Consider the following 20385-nt stretch of genomic DNA (forward strand, 5'->3'; position numbering starts at 1 on the left):
TTGTGTCTCTCCCAAATCATATGTTGAAGCCCTAACCCCCAGTATATCAGTGACTACATTTGGACTTAGGGTCTTTACAGAGGTGCTTAAGCTAAAATGAGGCTATGTTAAGGTGGGCCCTAAATCCAATCTGACGGTGTCCTTATTTTTTGATTATTATGATTTTTTTTATTATGTTATGTTAATCACCATACATTACATCATTAGTTTTTGATGTAGTGTTCCATGATTCATTGTTTGCATATAACACCCAGTGCTCCATGCAGAACGTGCCCTCTTTAATACCCATCACCAGGCTCACCCATCCCCCCACCCCCCTCCCCTCTAGAACTCTACCTCAGTTTGTTTTTCAGAGTCCATAGTCTCTCATGGTTCGTCTCCCCCTCTGATTTCCCCCCCTTCATTCTTCCCCTCCTGCTATCTTCTTCTTCTTCTTCTTTTTTTTAACATATAATATATTATTTGTTTCAGAGGTACAGGTCTGTGATTCGACAGTCCTACACAATTCACAGGGCTCACCATAGCACATACCCTCCCCAATGTCTATCACCCAGCCACCCCATGCCTCCCACCCCCCACCACTCCAGCAACCCTCAGTTTGTTTCCTGAGATTAAGAATTCTTCATATCAGTGAGGTCATATGATACATGTCTTTCTCTGATTGACTTATTTCGCTCAGCATAATACCCTCCAGTTCCATCCACGTCATTGCAAATGGCAAGATTTCATTCCTTTTGATGGCTGCATAATATTCCATATATATATAATGGAATATATATATAATGGAATATATATATAATGGAATATATATATATATATATATATATATATATATACCACATCTTCTTTATCCATTCATCTGTCAATGGACATCTTGGCTCTTTCCATAGTTTGGCTATTGTGGACATTGCTGCTATAAACATCTGGGTGCATGTACCCTTCAGATCCCTACATTTGTATCTTTGGGTAAATATGCAGTAGTGCAATTGCTGGATCATACGGTAGCTCTATTTTCAACTTTTTGAGGAACCTCCATACTGTTTTCCAGAGTGGCTGCACCAGCTTGCGTTCCCACCAACAGTGTAGGAGGGTTCCCCTTTCTCTGCAACCCCGCCAACATCTGTTGTTTCCTGACTTGTTAATTTTAGCCATTCTGACTGGTGTGAGGTGATATCTCATTGAGGTTTTGGTTTGGATTTCCCTGATGCCGAGCAATGTTGAGCACTTTTTCATGTGTCTGTTGGCCATTTGGACTGACTGGTGTCCTTATAAGAGGAAGTTTGGACACACAAAAGTGACACCAGGGATGTGTGCACACAGAGGAAATACCATGTGAGGACACAAAAAGGTGGCCATCTGCAAGCCAAGGAACGTAGCCTCAGTAGAGACCAACACAACTGCCACATTGATCTGGGATTTTCAGCTTCCAGAATGGTGAGAAAATAAATTTCTGTTGTTTAAGCCACCCAGTTTGGGTATTTTGTTATGACATTCCTAGCAGACTAATATACCCGCTGTTTTGTCTGGAGGCTTTAAGCTAGGTTGGAGGGGACAGTGGGAGTCCTCTCTCTGCCATCAACAGAATTGCAGGGGGGTAGAAAAACAGCTGGCCGTCTGATCTCCCTATGCTTCTCTTTCCTTACTCCATCTGACCCTTTGCCTCTTCCTCTTATTACTTCGCTAATATGCTAATAACCATTTGCTCTTTGAATTTTTTTTTTTACACCATTCTCAAAACCTTATGTTTATTTCTTTTATTTTTACTTTTCTCAAATAGTTATTTAAATTCTAGTTAGTTAACATATAGTGTACTATTGGTTTCAGGAGTAGAATATAGTGATTCATCACTTACATGTAACACCCAGTGCTCATCACAAGTGCTCTCCTTAATACCTGTTATCCATTTAGTCCTTCCCCACCCACCTCCCCTCCAACAACCCACAGTTTGTTCTCTATAGTCAAGAGTCTCTCATGGTTTGCCTCCCTCTCTTTATTAAATTCCACATATGAGTGAAATCATATGGCATTTGTCTTTCTCTGACTGACTTGTTTCACTTAGCATAATACACTCTAGCTCCATCTATGTCGTTGCAAATGGCAAGAGTTCATTCTTTTTTATGGCTGAGTAATATTCCATTGTATACATAGACCACTTCTTCTTTATCCGTTCATCAGTCAATGGACATTTGGGCTCTTTCCATAATTTGGCTATTGTTGATAATGCTGCTATAAACATTGGGGTGCATATGCCCCTTTGAATCAGTATTTTTGTATCCTTTGGGTAAATACCTAGTAATGCAATTGTTGGGTTGGAGGGTAGCTCTATTTTTAACTTTCTGAGGAACCTTCACACTGTTTTCTACAGTAGCTGCACCAGTTTGCATTCCCACCAACAGTGTGAGAGGGTTCCCCTTTCTCCGTATCTTGCCAACATCTGTTGTTTCCTGTGTAGTTAATTTTAGCCATTCTGACCAGTGCAAGGTGGTATCTAATTGTGGTTTTGATTTGTATTTCCCTGATGATGACGGATGTTGAGCATCTTTTCATGTGTCTGTTGGTCATCTAGATGTCTTCTTTGGAAAAAAAGTCTATTCATGTCTTCTGCCCATTTCTTAACTGGATTATTTGTTTTGGGGGTGTTGAGTTTGATAAGTTCCTTATACATTTTGGATACTAACACTTTATCAGATATGTCATTTGCAAATATCTCTCCCATTCCATTGGTTGCCTCTTCATTTTGTTGATTGTTTCCTTTGCTGTGCAGAAACTTTTTATCTTGATGAAGTTCCAGTAGTTCATCTTTGCTTTTGTTTCTCTTGCCTCTGGAGAGGTGTCTAGTAAGAAGTTGCTGCCTATGTCCTCCTCTAGGATTTTGATGGTTTCCTGTCTCACATTTAGGTCTTTCATCTATTTTGAATTTATTTTTGTGTATGGTGTAAGAAAGTGGTCCAGTTTCATTTTCTGCATATTGCTGTCCAGTTTTCCCAACACCACTTGTTGAAGAGACTATCTTTTTCCCATTGGATATTCTTTCCTGCTATGTCAAAGATTAGTTGACCATAGGGTTGTGGGTTCATCTCTGGGTTTTCTATTCTGTACCATTGATTTATGTGTCTTTGTGCCAATACCATACTGTCTTGATGATTACAGCTTTGCAATATAGCTTGAAGTCCAGAATCATGTTGCCTCCATTTTTGCTTTTCTTTTTTGAGACCTCTTTGTCTATTTGGGGCCTTTTGTGGTTCTATACAAATTTTAGGACTGTTTGTTCTAGCTCTGAAAAATCCTGGGGACATTTTGATAGGGATTGCATTATATGTGTACATTGCTTTGAGTAGTATAGATATTTTAACAATATTTGTTCTTATAATCCATGAGCATGGAATGTTTTTTCATTTACTTGTATCATCTTCAATTTCTTTCATCAGTGTTCTATAGTTTTCAGAGTATAGATCTTTTACCTCTTTGGTCAGGTTTATTCCTAGGTATCTTACATTTTTGGTGCAATTGTAAATGGGATTGATTCCTTTATTTATCTTTCTGCTGTTTCATTACTGGTGTATAGAAACAGCAGCAGACTTTTGTATGTTTATTTTATATCCTGCAACTTTGTTGAATTCATGTAACAGTTCTAGCAATTTTTTGGTGGAGTCTTCTGGTGTTCTACATAAAGAATCATGTCGTCTGCAAATGGTGAAAGTTTGACTTCTTCTTTGCTGATTTGGATGACTTATATTTCTTTTTGTTGTCTGATTGCTGAGGCTTGGACTTCCAGTACTATGTTAAATAACAATGGTGGAGCGGGCATCCCTGTCTTGTTCCTGACTGTAGAGGAAAAGCTCTCAGTTTTTCCCTATTGAGGATGATATTAGCTATGGGTCTTTTGTATAAGGCCTTTATGATGTTGAGGTATGTTCCTGCTATCTCTACTTTGTTGAGGGTTTTTATCAAGAATGGATTTTGTCAAATGCTTTGTCTGCATCTATTAAGAGGATCATATGGTTCTTATCCTTTCTTTCATTAATGTGGTGTATCACATTGATTGATTGGTGAATATTGAACCACCCCTGTAGCCCAGGAATAAATCCCACTTGATCATGGTGAATAATTCTTTTAATGTACTTTTGGATTTGATTTGCTAGTATCTTGTTGAGAATTTTTGCATCCGTATTCATCAGGGATATTGGCCTATAATTCTCCTTTTTAGTGGGGTGTTTGTCTGATTTTGGAATCAAGGTAATACTGGCCTCATAGAATGAGTTTGGAAGTTTTCCTTCCATTTCTATTTTTTGGAACAGTTTGAGAAGAATAGGTATTAACCTTTCTTTAAATGTCTGGTAGAATTCCCCTGGGAAGACATCTGGCCCTGAACTTTTGTTTGTTGGGAAATTTTTGATTACTGATTCAATTTCTGTGCTGGTTATGGGTCTGCTCAAATTCTCCATTTCTTCCTGTTCCAGTTTTGGTAGTTTGTATTCTAGGAATTTATCCATTTCATCCAGATTGCCCAATTTGTTGGCATAAAATTTTTTATAATATTCTCTAATAATTGTTTGTATTTCTGTGGTATGGGTTGTGATCTCTCCTCTTTCATTCATGATTTTATTTATTTGGGTTCTTCCTCTTTTCTTTTTGATAAATCTGGCTAGAGGTTTATCAATTTTATAAATTCTTTCAAAGAAGCAGCTCTTAGTTTCATTGATCTGTTTTGGGATTTTTTGTTTGTTTGTTTCTATATCATTTATTTCTGCTCTTATCTTTATTTTTCCTTTCTTCTGCTAGCTTTAGGCTTTATTTGCTGTTCCTTTTCTAGCTCCTTTAGGTGAAGATTAGTTTGTGTATGGGGACTTTTCTTGCTTCTTGAGGTAGGTTTGTATTTCTAAATACTTCCCTCTTATGACTGCCTTTGCTGTAACCCAAAGGTTCTAGATCATCATTTTTTCATTTTCAATTGCTTCCATGTATTTTTTTTAATTTCTTCTTTAATTTCCTGGTTAGCCCATACATTCTTTAGTAGGATGTTCTTTAACCTCCATGTATTTGTGGCCTTTCCAAATTTTTTCTTGTGGTTGACTTCAAGTTTCATAATGTTATGGTCTTAAAATATGCATGGTATAGTCTCAATCTTTTTGAGACTTGTTGAGGCCTGATTTGTGACTCAGTATGTGATCTATTCTGGAGAATGTTCCATGTGCACTCAAAAAGAATGTGTATTCCGCTGCTTTAGGATGAAATGTTCTGAGTATATCTGTTAAGTCCATCTGGTCCAGTGTGTCATTCAAAGTCCTTGTTTTCTTGTTGATTTTCCGCTTAGATGATCTGTCCATTGATGTAAGTGGGGTGTTAAAGTCCCCTACTATTATTGTATTATTATCAATGAGTTCCTTTATGTTTGTTCTTCATTGTTTTATATATTTGGATGCTCCCATGTTGGGGCACAAATATTTGCAATTGTTAGAGCTTCTTGTTGGATAGCCCCATTTATTATGATAGAGTGCCTTTCTTCATCTCTTGTTATAGTCTTTGGTTTAAAACCTAGTTTGTCTGATATAGGTATGCTACTCTGGCTTTCTTTTGACATCCATTAGCATGATAGATGGTTCTCTATCCCCTCACTTTCAATCTGCAGGTGTCTTGGGGACTAAAATGAGTCTTTTGTAGGCAACATATAGGTGAGTCTTGTTTTTTTTTAATCCATTCTGATACCCTATATCTTTGGATTGGAGCATTTAGCCCATTTACATTCAGAGTGATTATTGATAGATATGAATTTAGGGCCATTGTATTACCTGTAAAGTCATTGTTTCTGGAGATTTTCTCTGTTATTTCCTAGTCTTTGTTGCTTGTTGTCTTTCTTTCCTACTCAGAGTGCCCTTTAATATTTCTTGCAGGGTTGGTTTAGTGGTCATGAACTCCTTTAGTTTTTGTTTGTCTGGGAAACTCTTTATCACTCTTTCTATTCTGAATGACAGAATAAAGCATTCTTGGCTGCATATTTTTCCCATTCAGCATGTTGAATATATCACGCCATCGCCTTTGAAGATGCAATGCTCCTTACCTTTCCATTATCATATAAAACACTGTTCACTCTTTTGTGTACAGATAGTTTGCAACTTTTCACAACCCCCCCCCCACACACACACACACACATCATTGAGAATGAGAACTAAATGAGAACATTTTAGTTTGGATATGAGTTTCTAGCTGAATCACAAGTCGTCATTTGCAGGAGGTAAAGAAAGCAATGATTTTTGGCAATTTTTCTTTCTGTTATGAGTGCAATCTGGAGGCGCTACCTCATTTCATATGGTCTTGATATAATAAAAATTAGAACTGTCACATGTAAGGACATACTCCTACATTCATATTTTTCCTAAAGCTTATTCCTTGCCCCATTCCTGAGGGATTGGTAGAAATGTGTTTTTCTTGGAGTTGGTTATTTATTTCTTAAAACATTTCTGGAGGATGTATGGGGTAAGATCTGTAGGTTCAAGCCAGCTCTAAAATATAACATAGAAATCATTGCTTCTAGATCTCCTGCTCTTATCTTTATGGTCTAGAGAACAGGGAGAGGGGAGACTGAAAGTCTCTGCATGAAGGACATGGGGAACAAAGATGAAACTAACCAAAAGTTCTTTTTTTTACAACGTGGCAGTATCAGGAGCTATAGTCATAACCAAGAACCCTATAAGAGGTGGGGCAGAGAGGATCCTTTACATTGTATGCAGAAAGATTTTTTATGTGTGCAGCAGACATACATTGGGTGAGAATAAAGCCTGTGGCTATTATCAGATGCTCAAAGAGGTTCCTGGCTCCCACAAAATCTTAAGAACTAATGATGTAACGGAAAAAGCTTAAATTAGTGGACAAAATAATTATCTATCACCAGTTAGTTGGGTAGCTTTATGAAGGATACTTAAGCATTCTGGAAATCAGCTTCCTCATCAGTAGGAATGGTAATTAAGAATTTATCATTTTTGTCTTGAACAGTCTATTACTCTTCCCTGGTCAAAGAGTTATCCATAACCAGATAATATTAAGGTCATTCCAGAGAGTACTGTGAAGTCAGGAATATGACTAGGACATGTGGCATATTGCATAATGGGACAGATATTTCTGTCTCTAGGTATTAAAGTTCTTTTAAGATTTATTTATTCATTTTAGAGAGAGCGCGAGAGCATGTGGGGGCACAGAGAGAGAGGCAGAGACTATCAAGCAGACTCCCCGCTGAGCGCAGAGCCCAATGCGATGAGGGGCTCAACCTCACCACTCTGAGATCATGACCTGAGCTGAAATCAAGAGTCGGCCCAACCCAGGTGCCCTGATAGTTTATTTTTAAGATTGAGCCATAGATAATAGGCAACTTAATTAAGGCATTTGCTTTACAGCAGACACTGTGGTGATAACATGATATGGACTTGCTTGTTCAGTCAGAACAACAGCCTTTTCAAGTAAGTTCTATTATCTACATTCTGAAGTTGGGAGATGTGAGATTTAAGAGATTAAGTTGTCCAAAGTCACATAACCAATAAGAAGAAAGGTTTTTGAAATTAGATTCTATAGCCCACACTCTTGACCAACTGTATAATGTCTTCCAATGGCATAATGGCTAATGATTCGTAATTTTAAATGACCAAAATTTATGCTGGATTTTCCTTCTTACAAACTATAATTCTAATATCTTATTTTCTATTTCCCCTGGAATCAATAGTTATAATTTATGTGCAATGACAGTCTCTATAAATACACTTTGTTTCTTACCAATTTTGCACCCTTCTTGCATTTTTCCACCATATCTCATCCCTCTGTTCCCTCTCTCCTCAATATAGACCAGCTACCAGCTTGTCTTTTGAAAGCTACTGAGACAGACTACTATAACCATAAACTAGGAGTTATATTTGTTCAATCTTAAATTCTTTTTGAACTTCCATGTACAAAAGCACATTTATTCCCAGGTATGAAACCACTGCTACAAATTGACGTTCCCAAATCATCATGTTCCTAGAGATAATGGTAGATGAAAGAGATTTTTAAATATTAATTATAAATATAAAGCATCTTTTAAAAAAGTATTAAAGCTAAAAATTTGATATTCATTTTTCCAAATGATGGCATCCAGAACCACATGTACCCGTCCACCATACACACCATTTCTCAAACTCGCTCGAGCTGACCAAGGAGAAAAGCTTCAATCTGACTACCATGTATTTCCAAATACGTAAACTTCCACATGTAAATTTTTTTTCTCACTTAATGGGGATGAGAAAAAAATGAGAAAGCAATTTGTCCTTCACATCCTGATTCTAGTTCAATGCTGAAAATACGACCTCCATAAGATGCATGCCTTTTTTACTGACATAATTCCTAAGTACCCTCTTGTCCAGAACCATCTTTTACTCAGCACAGTGACAGAATATAGGGCAGTAAAATTTCCCTGTCGAAAACTTCAGATTCTTCTAGGAGCTGGTCCAGGCCTATGTCTTAGAATCATGTTATTCAAAGTGCTACGCATATTAATTCTATTTTGCTTCTTTCATTAAGAAACACCAGGTGGCAGTTACACTATCAAAAAACCTTTGACAAGTCAATCACTAAACTTTGCATGTTTACTTTCATTTTCAGCTTAAAGTTCTCTTAATCACAGTCCCAGACTTCTCCAGAAGTCATTCAGCAAAAAGTGACAGCTTTTCTTCTGAAAGAGGTACTCTTTATTCTCACTGGTTTCTCATTACAAGTTTATCTCTCTATAAACTGATATAAAAACCCAAATTAAGGATGATATTATTTACTTTAAGAACATTCCCTTTGAAAAAAAAAAAGAACATTCCCTTTGGGAAAATATTTATTATAAAATCTTTCCAACTAGTCACCTATTTATTGAATCAACATAAATTTGATTTGTACATCATTTTTTCCCAATGTATTAATCTCACTGTGTAAAGCAAGAAATAAGTGCTCAAGCTCCTTGTCCAATAGTCATCTATAAGTTAATGCTAGCTTCAAACAAATAAATCAAGTTTTCTTTGGTAGTGAAACAGTAAGTATTCTCTGTTTATCACTCTGTCCCATTGCCTGGGAACATCTCCCTTCCTATTCCATCCACATATTTCTATGGCACTGATATGTTTTCACATAATCCAATCACTTTACCCCAAGTCACATTTGATTTGTTCCAAGGGTGAGAAATTAGCCCATGTTGGGTCAGTAAAATATATTGTCTTAGATTATTGAACTTGACATTAAGAAAATGACAAAACAGTCTCCCTCTTATGATAAGATGTAAAATATAAAACTTGTAAGCTATGGTGGCTCATGTTTTCTGCCATTTGGAGAAAGTCAGTTGGCAGTAAGAGAAAATGAATAATAAAGAGAGAACAGATGAAAACCAGATACATCCATCAGCATTAGCTTCTCTGTTTGAGTTTTTCCTGAGGCCCAAGGCCTCCCTGCTTCTTCCATAACTTCACTGTTCAGGAGTTGTTTGTAGATCATGATCCAATAAATTTTTCTTTTCTTCCTTAGGTTGCTTTAAATTAGATTTCTGATACTTGCAACCAAAAGTCTTAAATAATACCATTTTTAAATTAAACACTTTGAAATTATATTTTGATTTTAAAACAAATAGTAATATGAAACTAAGCTGTTCTGGAAGGCAGTATAGCCCTTTTAGGAATCCAGATTAGGTAGTAAAATTGCTAGAAATCAGTTCAAATGCTTACCAAGAGGACTGATTGTAGGACTAGTTAGGTGTTGTTGTAGATCAACAGCCAGCTTCAAATACTAAGAAGAGGCACATACTCTCTTCTAAGGAGGAACACATTCCTGATTAGAAAGGACCACTTTCACAGAGTCACAGTTAAATGGTTACAGTATGGCCATCATCATCTTTTCTTCTTCTTCTCACCAAGGCCAGTAGAAAAGACATCTGGTTTCTCTTATGCAGCAAAGTAGTATTGCATAGTGGTTCATGGCTTGGACTTTCAAACCAGACTTTCTGGGCTTGAATCATGACTGATCGTACTAGATGTACGATCTTCAGCATATTCTTTTACCTCCTTGTCCCTCAGTTCCCTTAAAGTAAAATCAGGACACCAGCACACTTACCTTCAAGTTGTGGTAAATGGCAAGTGAGTTAACTTGGAATACTGCCTGTACAGATTTAAACACTTAATGAATGTTAGCTACTCATTGTTAGTACTGTCTTTATGGTCACTATAGTTCCCCTCTAAAGTAATGAAACAGGACAGAATGTTAGACCATAAAAATGTGGACCACCTGCTGGTTGAAGGAGAAATCTGCGGTGGTCTAGTTGAAAATTATAGTGCCATGCATGAATTTTGATTTTTTTTTTTTTTACATTGAGTTTAAGTGTATCTAGTGAATTTTTCTGGGAAAATGTCCTTAGTTTTCATTATCTACTCACAAGGTCTGGCCTACAAAAAATTTAAAAATCCCTGCTAACAGAAAATAAGACATCGAAATTTGAAAAATTACAGATCTTAGACAATAGACCATATATAAGTTTTTCTTTAAAAAAAAGGCTTAATGTTTCTATTCCACCTCAAAGAGACAGGGTGATATTAAATAATGCTAACTGTTGAGCATTAGTAGGAGAGGGGAGGGTAAGGAGGGGAGGAAAGAGGAAGAGAAAAGAGAGTAAGAAAGTGAAAAATAACCATTTAAATAATGCAATTAGGCCAGCAATTTCAGTATTTTCACTCAGTGCATGTTTATCCCAGGGAGACTTGTAGATGGAATGTAGAAATATAAAAATCTGTCCCTTCAACCAACCCCAGTTCCTACATACTCCTTATGTGAATTTCCTTGTTATGTCAACTCCGATTCTGATGTTTATAGATATATACTTATCATGCATTATGGCCCTAAATAACAGGCACCCACCACCTCTGCCTCCACAGAAATACTGATCTACCCAACCTAGGGATAAAGCTGGATTCACTGAGAGTGTCTCTGTCTTTGATATAGCAACTTCCTGAGATTTTCATGCACAATTTTGATGATATCCATCTTTCATCCTTTATGATTATTTGAACTTAACACTTAGAAACATCTCTGCTATGTCCTGACTTGGCATTTGGCACTCCACATTTAAGAATAACATAAAAATTATTATAGCTTGTTCTCTCTATATTTATGTGCAGTTATTTTCTGACCTGAGCACCAAGGAATCAGTCTAGCCATCCCATTTCACAGCTTCAGAATGTCACATATGTTGTGTCATCTCCATCTCATAAATACTTGTAACAGACGACCCTCATAGACTCAACAGTCCTAGAATTGATGGAACCCTTTGGGATGAGATGAAGTGTTAGCACATTATTCTCTTAAGGGCCCATTTGTCATTTTACATGTTGTCCTTGACATCGAGTTGTGGTAAGATCTCATATAACATTTCCAGTCATGACACTTGTCCAGTATTTTCATTGTGATAGCCACTGACAACCTAACCTCTGCCTGAGAAGCTTCAAGCATTTAAGATTTTCAAAGCTTAAACCTGAGAAATCCAAAGTTCGTCATCTGGCTTTATTCTTCATCATATAATGGATCTTAGTTTACCTCCATTATTATACCCCAAAGGCCACATATAGTACGTAACTTAATAAGTTCCACAGGAAGGGCGCCTGGGTGGCTCAGTTGGTTAAGCGACTGCCTTCGGCTCAGGTCATGATCCTGGAGTCCCTGGATCAAGTCCCGCATTGGGCTCCCTGCTCAGCAGGGAGTCTGCTTCTCCCTCTGACCCTCCCCCATCTCATGTGCTCTCTCTCTCAAATAAATAAATAAAATCTTAAAAAAAATAAATAAGTCCCACAAGAAAACAGGAAGTCTTCCTTCACCATATCATAGGCTCAACACAGAATCTGCCCACATATCCAGTTCCCTTATTCAAAGTGAATACTCACCTCTTGAAGCATAAGCTTATTATTTCTTGGTCCTAATTTGCTTAAAAATATAGGACACAATGCATCAATAGACAAAAGAATTGGAAGTTCATGTAGTCGACCAAGAATTCACTAGTAATGAGTTAGTTTTCTAACTTTTTAAAGTTTTCCAACTCTTTAAAGAAAACATCCTATAACTGAGTATGAAGCTAAAAAAATGTGAGAAAACTCATTAAAAATCAACATTAGAGTAGTATGAAACAGAATAGCGATTTTTGAGAAGTTAGCCCCAAAGGTGTGCTCTTAAGAATATGAATATGATATCCCAAATTCATGTATAACAGAACATTTTTTAAAAGTAGTAGGAACAAATAATTTTTCAATGTTAACATCACTTAATCACTACTGTCCATCAATAGTCCATTCAGTAATACCATGCAACATTTACCTGACCCCCTTCCTTTATATGTAATTGTCACCAGGAATAAGATACACCTGTGTCAGTTAACAGTTTTAAATTACATCTTTGTGATAATTTATGTTAATAGCATAATAGCATAACAATGATTGATAATGTGTACTAACATTTACAAATTGGTTGCAATGCCTTTCAATTACTATTCTCTTCCTATCTCTGATCAGCAGCAGAATCAAATTAGCAGTGCAACCACTGGTTAGTGAATTATCCTAACATGTAGATTTACTTGGACACCCTTTTGTTTGCAGAGCTGCTTTAGGATTCTAAGTGTAGAAAAGCAAGGAGGAGAATCAACCAAATCATATACAAGTGCTGCTAATGGGTTTTTGTTTTTTTGTGGAGCAACAGTGAAAATAATCAGGAGGTAACAATGGACAACTAAAGGACTCACTGTTTGTGTAAGGCCAAGAATTAAATGCTATCGATATTTCTCCAGGGTGAAATGGATTGGGTGATATGGAACCATAAGGAATGGATTGAAATAAATGAACCCGTGGTTCATTTCTCTCCTAGTCCTATCCAAGGTAAAGCCTACATACACATCTCCAAGGGTAGAGTTTCAAATGGCCCTTGTTTCTTAGGTTCCTTGGGAATCCCAGTCACTTGGTAATACCTCAAATGCCTGCAACAGTTCAGAAGTCAGGGGACCCAAGACTCATTTCATCATGATGAAGCCAGCCTGGGCCTAATAAGAACAAATCAAAATATCTACTCAAAGGTACCTGGAAATGTCTAGTCCTTCATCAAATGCACCACACAGTGCATTTATAGATGTCTTATAATTGTGTATGAGGCCAACAAATATGGTGTCCAAATTCCCTCCAGTTGAAGGGCACAGCAGTGCTCCTTAATCTATGTTCACTGCCAAATGATTTAACTATGTGTCTTTGAAGGGGAACTCTTATCTCTTTCTTGGATAAGGCTTAAAACTGTGGCTGGGTAACAATCCAATTCTATAAACATCTATTCTATTACCACCACACACGTTGAAGGAATCTTTATGCTTATACCTCTTGCTATTTGCAATTTCTTCATATGCTTGCAGTATGTTATACATTCAGAATATTTTTGTTGCAATGGAGAGAAATGTGTGGATACAATAGACTTAGAATTTTCCCCAAATTAAGGAATCGAGAAGCTATTGCTAACATGGCAAAATAACCTAAAAAGCCAGGAAGTTATGTATCATAAATCAGAGGTTCTTTGCTTCTCTTCTGGATTAATACTGGAAAATTCCCTTATTGCTCCTTCTACAAAAAAGCTGTCTCTCAAAGTCTATGGCCATAGTGGTTAATAACATTCTACCTGGAGTGGGAGGGCCTGAGCCTATTTCCCCTCTACTATTAACTAACTGTGTGACTCCAGGAAAATCACTTAACCTTGCTGTGTTTTAGTGTCCTCATCTGAAAATTGGGAAAATAGTAATGCCACTTCCTAGGATTACTGTGATGATTAAGTGGACTAACACATGCAAGGCCTTTAAAACATGCCTAGAACATAATACTCAATAAATAATAACTCACCTGTTTTTCTGCTGAGAAATTCACAATATATCCAGAGTGAGAGCGACTAAAGTATTCCAAACTATAGCTGCATTGTAAATAATTACTGGATTGTGCTTTGTCAGGAGTTGCAGACACAGGGATACCTTAGGTCTATGATAGAAGAGGGAAACCAACCAATCTCTCTCTTACATTGTTGTGCCCAAGTCCAAAGGAAATGGGGATCCTTCCTGGTAACCTCTGGGAGCCTTGGTAGGAGACCGTGCTCCACATGAGGTAATAGAGTATTCTCAACGGTCACAGCACCTAATGCAAACCAAAACATCTTGAATGACAAACCTAGGAATCCTAACTCCATATTCTCTAAAAAAAATCCTGTCAGTGAACTGCTACCATCCTTGGCAGATTAATATAAGCACAGTAACACATTAGTTATGATAGTGGTATGCACACCTCATGCGCAGGTTGAAGGTTCACTGTATATTTTCATTATGCATAAACATTCAGTTAGAATCCCTTGGGTTTTGGCTGGGAAATTTGGGAGGCCAAAATAGGTCCTCAAGCCAGTGAAGATCAGTTTTACAGCATTATGCCTGTTGAGTAAAAGATAACATGTTTTTAGACAGTCTAGGAAGTGCTGTGCACTCTGCAAGCTTCCTTCATTTGTTGCTCTAATCAGCAATCCAATGTACACAAGACTGAATTTCAAACTAAAGCATATTCTCTAGAGTCTGTGTTGCTGCCTTAGAAGTTGTTATTAGGATAGAAGAAAGGTCTCGAGTTTGGAAATGCTTGCGTTTGAATTTTGGTGGCCACTGATTCTCAAACAGGAAAATTCAGCATTTCTACTAATTTAAAACAAAGATCGTTACAATTGTCAAAAACAGGCAGGAGGCAGATTTTGTGTTTTTGTCATGTTTCTCTCTGGATGTTATGCTTTGGACAGGTTTGGAGAAAACAAATCATATTTTAAAAAGCCAGCGTGGAACAACGAGGAGGCACAGCAGACTTCCCATGATGCTGTATGTGCCTGCTGACAGCCCCATCCGATCTCCACATATTAGCTGGTACAGCTAAGTGAGTGATGCTGCATAAATATGAGGACTGGTGTTGTTAGGAATCACAGCTACCACAATATAATTAGTAACCCATTCTGGGTCCCATTCCCAGGTGGGAAGAAAAACCAAAGGGACGGAAAAAGAAATATATTTCAGATTCAGAAACAATGCTTGTCGTTGACGAGGTTTTGCTATGAGGAAGCTCTCAACAATCTCATCCTCCTGACACTGGCATGCGGCCAGCTGGCATTTCTGTGGGCTACACTGAGAACCAGTGAATACCATGTGGGTGGTTGTCAACATTAGAAACCAGAAAAATAGAGAGGAAAAATGCATTGAGAGTTATAACATCAACTTTCAGCGACTTTTTATTTCTACCCAGATGGTACAAATATTCCTAGGCATTGGTACTCACACAATAGGCATCCCAGGGTAATAATTATAAGAGCTTTACAATTTACACAGTACTCCTTCGTATGTAAAGTCAGGACTCTGTCACCCGGGCACAATGTGGTTATGGTCAGGTATATCGACCTTCTCACACAGCTGTGGGGGTTTTGTTGTTGCTGCTTTCATTTGCACACTGAACTGGCACTAAAGTCAAGTAAAATGGGAATATGTGGTCTTCTCTTGAGAGTGATGTAACAAGTAGTTGTGTGATACAGCACACAATGTGTTTACTGTTATCTCTTATAGGAGAATGAAACATTCATTTATATACAAATGTCAGAAATGTCTAATGGGGATATTTTGGCTGCTGGACACTGGATGATGTATAGCCTTAAGCAAAACTGAACTTCAGTCTAGACGTTCTACCTATCATGGTGCAGTTTAGGTTCAGTTCTGTTGATTTCTTTCTCTCATTTTTGACAGGAGGACAAATGTAATACTGGTATTTATAAACCTGATATTTATGGATCACTTATGTGCCAGGTCTTCTAATTTCTTGATATGTTAAAATGAGTTTCTGTACATTATGAAATTTAGTCTGTGAAACCACCCTATGTGGTAGGCACTCTTACTCTTCTCGTTATTATTGCTCTCATTTTTCAGATGAAAAAGTCAAGGCAAAAGGGGTCCCACATCACACACAGTGATGAGAGATGATGCCAAAATTCCAACCCTCCCCTATATATGTTCTCCCAAACCCCACTTCCCACATATCTGAGATAAGGCAGGCAAAGAAATGAACAGAGTACCCCTGCACATCAGAAATTATTGCATAAATGGTAGCTACCAATATTAGCATACTTAATATCATCGCTATTACTATTATTATTAATCTTTCTCCTATGCTTTGCTTGGACTTCTCAGAAAAGGAGACTCCATTTGTTTCCAGAACAAGATAAACTCTGCAACATCAGCACCTGAAAACAAGTCAGGGATGATAATGGGCCTGCTGACACCTCAGCAGAGTGAGAGTTTTATGTTATGTCAGTGATGCAGAGCAGATCTCTTCACATGCCTCTACTTGGGAAGATGGCATCCATCTCCAGTGTTGTGAAATAGAGCATTTACTTCCACTGTCATGTCTGAACACACTCAGGGAAGATGGATGTGTGGAGGTGAGGTGCACATGGAGAGTAAAAATGGAAGGAAGGGAAGGGAAGGTGAGTTACACGCCTTGCATGTCTCCTCATAATAAAGCATGAATGTGATGCAAGGGCGATGGAAACCCCAATAGACTGTTGGAGATTCAGGCCCAGCTCTCACAGGTGTTATTTTAAGAAGAAGGTAAAGAGGTAGTAACAGTAGGAGGTAAGTGGCTTTTGTTATTGGTCAGAGATAGAGAACCTTCTATGTCTTCCCATCTCCGACCTTTGTATTAAACCAGAAGGCCACAAAAGGATATGACTTCCCTTTTCAAAATATTGACCCAGATGACATGCAAATAACGTCCTCACTGTACCTTCCATTAAGCTTATAGGGAGCATGGAAGTTTGCCTTGCTCCCTTCCTTATGGGCAACCATGCATATGCCTAAGAATTTTGTATCCTGCTGAGTACAGTACACTTCTTCTAGGTCATCCAAGTCCATACCCACTTTTCCATTTGCCTTAGGCTTATGATGGAGAAAAGGCGAGATAAGTTTCTATCCCCCTGACCTAATTTTGCATGCAGTGGTTACCAAAAAAATACTGGTGAAAAGTATATGCTCTTCAAACACTTAAGGTGCCAAGGGACAGCCATGCCCTGGCACAAAAATACCATCTATTTGCTGATAACACCTACATTTTTATTTCCAGCACAGCCCTCTTTTCTTAAAATCAGGCTCACATACCTAAATGCCTACTCATCCTTTCTCTGGGATGTCTAATATGCATCTCAAATTTAATATCTCCAAAATGGAACTTTTGATCTTCTGCTCCAAAAATGTACTTTTCTCACAATCTTACCCATTTCATTGAGAGGAAACTCCCATTCTTTTCAACCCACAAACACACACATTTACACCAAGAGTTAATAGAGGAGAAAATAAATGTTGATCCAACCTGGTGAATTTGGATCTAAAAGTTTAATTATTCTCTTAAGAATGCTCAGTCTCTTCTGGTCTAACAGTCCCTTTTTGGTAATTCAAATTATGTTATCCTCCCCCTGCGAGTTGTAAAAATGTTGTCAGAGTATATGGATGAATGTAGCTAATGCAACCTAGTGCTAGTGCTAGGGAGAGAATCTACAAATAACCCAGTGTCCTCTGTTATGAATGGTCTGTTCTGTTCCATGAACTCAAGCTACAGAGATATAAGGCTTCTTTCTCATATTTTTTGGAAAATGGTGTTCATTTCCAGAGTCCAGAGTCCCAACCATTTAAATCCCTTCCTCTCCGGCTCGTCTTGGAGTCTTCTACTCTTCATCCCAACCTCTGACAGTCTTCTGGCCTCTCAGTGCCTCCACACCCCCATGCAGGAAAATTCCTTTAAACCTTGCGAAGGCCAAGGGGAAATAGTGATGGTCCCCCAGGCTCATCCCAAAGAGTGATGGTACCATCACTTCTAAACCAAGGTAGGTAGAGACCCACTGCAAAGGTTGGGATTGTTATAAGAGCCTTCAGACCCTCCCCACACCATGCTATTAGCATTCACATTCTCAGGATCTCAAAATTATCTGGAGGATTCTTAAGCTCCCTTGCACCAAGGAGTTGTGGATCCAACCGAGGGGCAGGAAGACCTCCTCACTGTACCTCAGCCTACTTCTTCCCCAAATCTTCCTGGAACAGAAGAGGTCAACTTGTGGCTTTTCATTTCCTTTTCCCCATGGCCTCTTTCCATGCCAGGGCAGCGAGTCTCATGGCCTAGATAGAAGGGCAATTCTCTTTGAGTAATAAAAGAAACATCATGCTTTAAATCCTCTAAATTTGGTTCTTGGAAAGTTAAATGAAAGATAAAAGAATGGGGGAAAAGTTTTATCTTGCTCAAAAAATCTGGATTTCAAAATCACATCTTTTTTTTTTTAAGATTTTATTTATTTATTTATTTGACAGAGAGAGACACAGCGAGAGAGGGAACACAAGCAGGGGGAGTGGGAGATGGAGAAGCAGGCTTCCCGCCGAGCAGGGAGCCTGATGTGGGGCTCGGACCTAGGACGCTGGGATCATGACCTGAGCTGAAGGCAGATGCTTAACGACTGAACCACCCAGGCCCCCCTCAAAATCATCATCTTAACACAAAGATCGTATTTAACTGCTTGTGCTCTCTCTCTCTCTGTCAAATAAATAAATAAAATCTAAAAAAAAAAAACAAAAAAAAAACCCAAGAGGGAGAGTGGGAGAGTTATCCATAGTGTAGCATCCCAAAGACAATTATAAGTTTGGTAGAGTCACTATTGTGAGTTCCTAATCCTCTGTATGTGTCAGGATTTCAAAAATTGACTTACACTACACTCAGAAATGTAAAAAACAAAAAAAGCTTTACAAGAGACAGAAGTAGGGTATTAGTTAAGACAGATCTCTGGAGTCATATTGCTAGGTTCACAAGTGATGGTGCGTAAGTACTCAGAAGTGTTAGCTCTTGTGGTTATTATTACCATTGATAGTTTCTTTTAACACATCTAACCATCTCCATGAACTTGCCACCTCATCACGTAACAAGACATAAGTACGTTTTATTCCAAGTAATAAATTAAGCCTGATCCATTGATTTTAAAAACACCTTAGGTAACTACACCCTTCACATAAACAGTCTTCAGATTCTAAAGCTAATACTTAACAACATGGACAAAGTTAAGAGGTGGTGCCTGTATTATGATTACAAATGCACAAAATTAAGCAAATGGCAGAACTCTAAAATAAATACCAAAAGAGAGACAGTTTATTGTGTGGATGAATGATAGGATTATTGCTCATAATCAGTTTTTAAATTCTTTCCACAACATTAAAAGATACAATTACTTTGGCATTTAAAAAATAAACAGCCACAGCAATTTCCCTCTCCATCTCTGCCACAGACACACAACCACATACACATACACACAATTCCACTCTGCCTGACTCCTAAGCTGGTACTCTTGACAGCAGACTATTTGGCCTTCCCATCAGTGCTTCATGGACTCCAGTACCCTACACAGAATTCACACAGGAGTAAGTAGGTTGTTGACGACAGCTCTTTTCTGTGGGGTGACCGTTCTACATGGTAGTCACCAGCCACATGGCGACTGAGTGTTTGAAATGTGGCTGGTCCCAGCTGAGATGTGCTGTAAGTGTGAAAAACAAATCAGATTTTGAAGGTCTAGTACAAAACAAAGAATGTAAAATATCTTGTTAATAATTTGTATATTGATTATACATCAAAACAATATTTTGGATGTGTGGAGTTAATTAATTTTACCAATCTAACTGAAGTTGGAGTTTAGTTAATAGTATTGTACCAACGGTAATTTATTAGTGTTGATAACTTTACCATGGTTTATGCAAGATGCTAATATTAAGAGGAGCTGGGTGAAAAGGTGTATGGAATGTGACATTCTTTTTGCAACTTTTTTATAAGTCTAAATTTATTTCCAAATATAAAGTTTAAAAAAATTAGGTCTACCTGTTTCTTTCTACTTTTTTCAATGTGACTTCTAGAAAATATGAAAGTGCCACCTATGTGTCTCACCCCATATTTCTGTTGGATAGTGCTACAGTAGAGCCTCAAGCTACAGGGAAAACCAAAGTAACATCTGTGCAGCTCTGAGCTATCAATTGCAGTGTTTAGAGATAGTTTAGTTTACTTAATAAGCAGTTTTACTGTTGCAAAGCTAATTGGGCCATCAGTTAATGCAGCCCCATAACACCACTAAACCAAGGTGAGTAATGATTTGGATTCACAGGTCCTCTAGTCAATCTAAGATTCCAGGCAGAAATACACTAACACTCTTCCTGGAAGACAGCTCTGTTCCTCAAAATCTCCTGTGGACATCTCCACCACCTCCCTTAGGAAACTGCTCTGGTTCTTTGTAGCATTAAAGTCG

The sequence above is a fragment of the Mirounga leonina genome, unplaced genomic scaffold (genome assembly GCF_011800145.1).
Source record: "Mirounga leonina isolate KUSES-001 unplaced genomic scaffold, KU_Mleo_1.0 Mir_173, whole genome shotgun sequence".
In the NCBI taxonomy this organism is placed as follows: Eukaryota; Metazoa; Chordata; class Mammalia; order Carnivora; family Phocidae; genus Mirounga; species Mirounga leonina.